The sequence below is a fragment of the Hemicordylus capensis genome, chromosome 1, assembly GCF_027244095.1.
Source record: "Hemicordylus capensis ecotype Gifberg chromosome 1, rHemCap1.1.pri, whole genome shotgun sequence".
Classification (NCBI taxonomy): Eukaryota; Metazoa; Chordata; class Lepidosauria; order Squamata; family Cordylidae; genus Hemicordylus; species Hemicordylus capensis.
In genome coordinates, this window is record NC_069657.1 from 312,301,487 (window position 1) to 312,307,486 (window position 6,000).

The following is a 6,000-nucleotide window of genomic DNA, read 5'->3' on the forward strand; positions in this document are numbered from 1 at the left end:
CACATACAAGTCTAATCAATATTGTAACTCATGAAGAAAAATATGTGGCAGAATGAAATGCAGCTCACAATAAGACCCTTCTATTCTGTGTGTTAATCATTACCAATACTGTTTAATAACAGTATATACTGTATGTTTTTGTATTCCAACTGTTTTCATTGCTCTTGTACTTCTTTAGAATGTTTTTAATTGTTTGGTGAGTATGCTGTGGTTTTCATTTTCACGCTGGACTTGAGACTTACATCTTGGCTTTTTATTTTCCATGAGTCACATTAACAGAAATTTTCAAGGATTTACAGTACTCAGAAAGCTGCATGTTGTAGATCCATTTCTTAGAGAGTGGGGGTGGTGAATCTTCTTAACCCCAATTATATTGATCAGTTAAGCAGTTAGAAATCAAGTATGAAACAAAACCCACCAGCAAGTTCTCACCAAACCAAATTAACCAAGCCCTCATATCAACTCTTTACTAAATCTCGCAATCTGGGCTACAGTGTATTACAATAATAAGTGGGCAAAAATAAATAAGATGCCAATTTGTGCCTCAATTCCATATTAGTGCCATGACCACATTGGATGCCTATTATAGGGGGAGACTGATCACTTCAAAGTATGCTTGTTAAATACTTGCAAGTGTTCGCATCATCAGCAATTTTTTTTTTTTAACATGGTGCCGGTTGTCACATGGAGCACTGTGGGGTATCTGGAGGCTGGGACGCATTATCCCGTCCTCCAGAGTCCACGCTGCTTGGAGCACTGCAGATCATCTAGGAGTGTGAGCCATGCTCTCACTCCATAGCATTTTCTTGATTGTCTGGAGGAAACGCAAGTTGGACCCTGCCCCTGGGGGCACTGAGAGGGTGGTGGAGTATATGTGGGGAGGGCACCGGGTTTTGAGCAGTGGGAGTGTTTTTCAGTTTTATTTGTTTTTTTCTGTTAACTTTTGTTATCTAACATCTTTGTTTTCTGTTACTTATAGGTTACTATAAATATTTTAAATGAAGTGTATCACTTATAACTATTAAAGCACAATTCTATATTAATAAAATAGTTTGGATATATGTGTTAGGAAATTAATAAAATACTTCAATATTGGGTTTTTTATTGATTGATAATTGTAAATATGAGCTTAAAAATTACACACATTAAAATAGCATATAAATTTAAAGATACAGTGAAGTGACTAAGTAGTAAAAGACATCTCATCTCAGAACTTCTTTCACAAAGTGAAAAATACACAAGCTTTCACATGTGTATCTTAGAAGAAAGATTAATTAATAAAGTGAGGAGTGTTTGTGAGTGGAAGGCTTGCCATTTAACCTCTGAAGATTTCTTTTTAATGGTGTGCAACTGTGCCTTGGGAAGCACAATATAAGACAGACTTTTAAATTGACACTCATATGGCTGCTTGTGAGAAGAATTGCCTCAAGGCAGGGAAGTGTTCATTAACCAGAGGTTCCTTTTTTAGGCTCCTGATGTGTTACATAATGAGCAAAAAACCATGTGGGCTGGCAACTAGAGATCTTTCTAAGCAGCCGCAAGGCTGAATTAATACACAGGTAACAAGTTCTGATCCACATGTGTAAATGATCTATAGACAAGACAGAGCACCTTGTGGCTGGAATGGCAGGGTAAAAACAAATTAAAATAATGGAATAGTTTTACCAGATTGCAATTCACAGTGATTCTATGTCCCAGCTGGGACACCAGTTTCAACTTTCTTGAATGGTGCTAATTGGGCAAAGAGGCACCTTTTAAACATTGATTCTCTTTATTTAGCAGGGGGAGAGTAACCAGCCTTATCCACCCCCAGCACAGTACTATTGCTGGTGTCTATCTTATGTTTCTTTTTAGATTGTGAGCCTTTTGGAGACAGGGAGCCATCTTTTTATTTATTATTTCTCTATTTACCACTTCGGAAACTTTAGTTGAAAAGCAGTATATAAATATTTGTTGCTGCTGCCGCTAATCTTTCCAAACATAGTTTCAGATGTTGTTTTGCCATATGCCCCATGAAAATTGACATTGAGAAGAGCTGCTTAACTGGTCACTGCAGTATGCAGTCAAAGCAGACTGGTGCTGCTAAAATCTTAGTACATCTGTGGCAAAGTTGATCCCCAAAAGACACAACTGAAACACATCCACACAGCACTACCAAACTCCTCAATCCCATGATTTGTGTACAGATTTAAACAGAAAGATTTACACCTTTCATCAGCTTTGCGTATGTACAAGCACCATATTAAAAGTTTTCTTCATAAGAAAAAATTGTGGATTACAAGATTATCAGTACTGTAATAAGAATCCATTATAAGGAACATGCAGCAGCTTTCTGTGGGCCATCTACTACGATTCTACACACAATCTGTGTGTATAGCCAGAAGGCGGGTTGCAAGGAGAGCGGGTTGGACCCACTCTCCCCACAGACAATCAGGGAGCCCTCCCTGGGCAACCAGATCAGCCACCCAGACGATTACTGGCTCTGTCATGGAGCCGGTTGGGGCGGCAGGGTTTGGGGGCCTCCAGGAGTCCCATGAGGCACCACACAAGTTGCGCAACTTGCGGTGTGGAACCGCACCACGGCAACACACAATTTAGGAACCTGCTTTTTGGTCGTTCCTACATCCAAAACTCAGATTAAGTGATGGGCTACCCAAGAGGGTTTGCTGCTGCGCCGGGAGCCATGGGGCTCCCGGCGGTTCTCTCACACATCTCTCTTACCCTAGTTTCCACTGCGTGTGAGAACAGCCTCGCTGTCTTCAACATAAAACCCAGAGAACTTGAAAACAGTCTGGGTGGAAAAGAGGGATTCTCGTTTATAGAATCTTAGGACTAACCCACACTTTATGTTCTTCCTACATGGAAGGAAGAACACTTCCCTCTTCCACAAACTGTCATGCTACTTAACTATTACTAGCTTTAGGGATTTCATTTTCTTTTAAACAATATCAGTGGAGAAAAAATGTGTAAAGGATGATATCAGAAATAGTTTTTCTAGGAATACTCAGATAAAGTAGCAACTGGTATTGTTTACTTGAGATTATCTTTGGCAGAAAAGGACCTTTTTGTGAGGAGTTGAAAAAGTAATAGTTTCAGGTCAGCTATTTTAACTACTTTCCTGTGCCATTTTGTTTATAACAATTACATATGAAAGAGCTGTTGGGGAGGGAGAGAGGCAGGAGAGGGAACAAAAGAGACAACATCACAATGCAGAGGTGGGCTGACTAATTTAAAATAAGAGTCAAATCAATGGTCTGCTACTATATTTTACATTTGTAAAGCAATAGTCCATACTCAGAAGAACTGTGTTGGGGTTTGTGATTATGTAGCAAAGTTCCAAAAGAAGCTACCCACTCCAGTTACAGAGTAGAGTGCTGAGTTTAGTTGTTGCAGTCATTTAAAGAACACACATGGAGATTGTTGTGTAATCTAAACTAAATAGTTTTATTGGTGAAGTACATTTGAGATAGGAAAGACCTAGTCCTATCTATCAGCTACATAATGGATAGGTAGGGGGAGGGAGAGAGATGTTTCCATCTTTTCGCTAGGAGGAAAGGAAGGGGACTGACTTATCACAGGAAGTACCTGAGGAGTCAAGGCAGGGGTCGTAGAGTAGAGGCAAAGCAGGGACAGATAAGGAGACCCTCACTAACTACCTCTACTCCCAATGCCCCTAGTGGTCATTAGGATAGTTGGTGCAAAAGGTCGATACACTGGACTTCCATCTCCAAAACCCATTCTCATCGCCTGTCGCACCAGCTCTCGACTCCCATCGTCTCACGAAGCACCTGGAATCTGTCTCTGGGCAGTGGCTTAGTCAATCCATCTGCCACCATCTTTTCTGTTGGGCAGTACTCCAACTGGACTACCCCTTTCTCTTGCATGTCTCAAACATAGTGATACTTTATGGGAATGTGCTTAGTTTGAGACTTCATCTTCTCCAACTGGGAGATCTGGATACAAATGTGGTTATCCTCAAACATTGTTGTGGGCTTTGGTTCCTCAATCCCAAAGCCCGATAGTAGCTGGTGTATCCACACCACTTCCTTGCATGCTTCAGCTGCAGAAACATATTCTGCTTCTGTGGATAAGAGCACAAGAAGTGACTGCTTGCAGCTAGCCCAACTTGTGGCTCCACCTCCATACAAGAACAGGTGTCCACTTGTGAACTTGCGGTTTGTTCTGTCTTCACCCTGGTCTGCATCCATGTATCCCACTAGTCTGGGATTGCTGCTTGGAGGAATCTCCGACGCATAGTGTGCAGTGCCCTTTAGATATCTTCCCAGTCTTTTCACTGCAATCTACCATTGTTGGTTGGTACACTTACTTTTCTGCTCAGAATTCTCACTACTGAAGCAATATCGTTATTGTGGCTATATACAGAAGCTTTCCAATTGCCTTTCTGTAGATTGTTGGCTGGTAAAGGCTTGCTGTTTCCATCTTGCTTCCAGAAATTTGCATCCATTTATGTTCTGACTTCATTGGCATCTGTCAGTCTAGGCATTCTAGAAGAGCTTTTATCTTCTGCTTCTGGTTGAGAAGGAATGTCCCATCCCCTTCTCTCTTTATTTGGATGCCAAGGTAATAGGAGATGCTTCCGAGTTCCTTCACCTCCATTTACTTGTTCAGGTGCTGTACAATCTCATGGCTGTCTTGTTTTTCTTCATATGCAATGATCAAGTCATCTACATAAGTCAGGATGAAAGTCCATTTATTGTCTCTGAATACTGAATATAGGCAGGAGTCAGCTTTTCCTTGAGTGAACCCCTCTTTAAGTAGTAGTTGATTTCGCTTCTCATTCTATAGCTTCATGCTTTAAGCTATAGATGCACTTTTGTAGTTTGCACACAAGTCCCTTCTTTCCAGGTACCTCAAAGCCTGGTGTCTGCTGCATGTAGATGTCTTCCTCAATTTCCCCATGAAGAAAGGCAGTCTTTACATCCAAGTGGTCAACTTGCATCTTTCTGGATGCTGACACACTGAGCAGTGCCCTAATTGAAGTGTGTTTCATAACTGGTGCAAAGGTCTCATCGTAGTCCTCACCATAGATTTGGAGTACCCTTGGCTACTAGTCTGGCTTTGTAGTGCTGTACATCCCCTTTGGCATCTTGCTTGACTCTGAAGACCCACTTGCATCCCACAGTCTTTCTTCCAGCGGGTAGTTCCACAAGTATCCAAGTCTGATTTTTGTGCAGGGAATCAATTTCTTCTAATGCTGCTTTTCTCCATTTCTTAGCTCCATCAGCTGGCATCTGTTCTACATCTCGCCTTGTGGTGCGGTTCTTGTATCTCTCCTCCTTTGGTCATGAGTGGGAGCCTTTTGGGTGGAACCCATTTGTTGGACCTCTATGAGCACCTTAGTTCTGGCTCAGGCTGTGCAGCCCCTATTGAATCTGTATCTGCCTCTGGCACAGATTCTTTGGGTTCAGTGGGGGTCCAGTCACATGGCCTTTCTTTCATATGGATCTCTGGCTCAAATTCTGGTACATCATCTCTAGTTGTCCCTTGTCTTTCATCAAAATACACTACATTGCAAATTCTGACCTCTCCATTTGTAGGATCAAGGATTCTTTATCCCTTTTGACCAGGCACACATCCAACCAACACTCCCAGTTTGCAATTGATTTTGGTTCATTTGGCCTTTGGGACATATGCATAAGCCTTTGATCCAAACACTCTGATATGGTTTAGAGAGGGTTTGCATCCATGCCACAGTTCAAATGGTGTCTTGTCTATTGCCTTGGTTGGCAATCTGTTTTGCAAGTAGTTTGCAGTCATCACTGCTTCTCCTCAGAATTTATTTGCCAAGCTGGAATCATGTAACATGCACCTGGTAATTTCTAATTCAGAGCTATTTTTCCTCTCTGCCACACCTTTAAGCTCTGGTGAAAATGCTGGACCAGCTTCATGTGAAATCCCGTTTTCCTTTAGGAATGTTGTCATGCTATTTGACATGTATTCCCTCCATTATCTGATCTCAAATGCTGGGGCTTTCTTCAA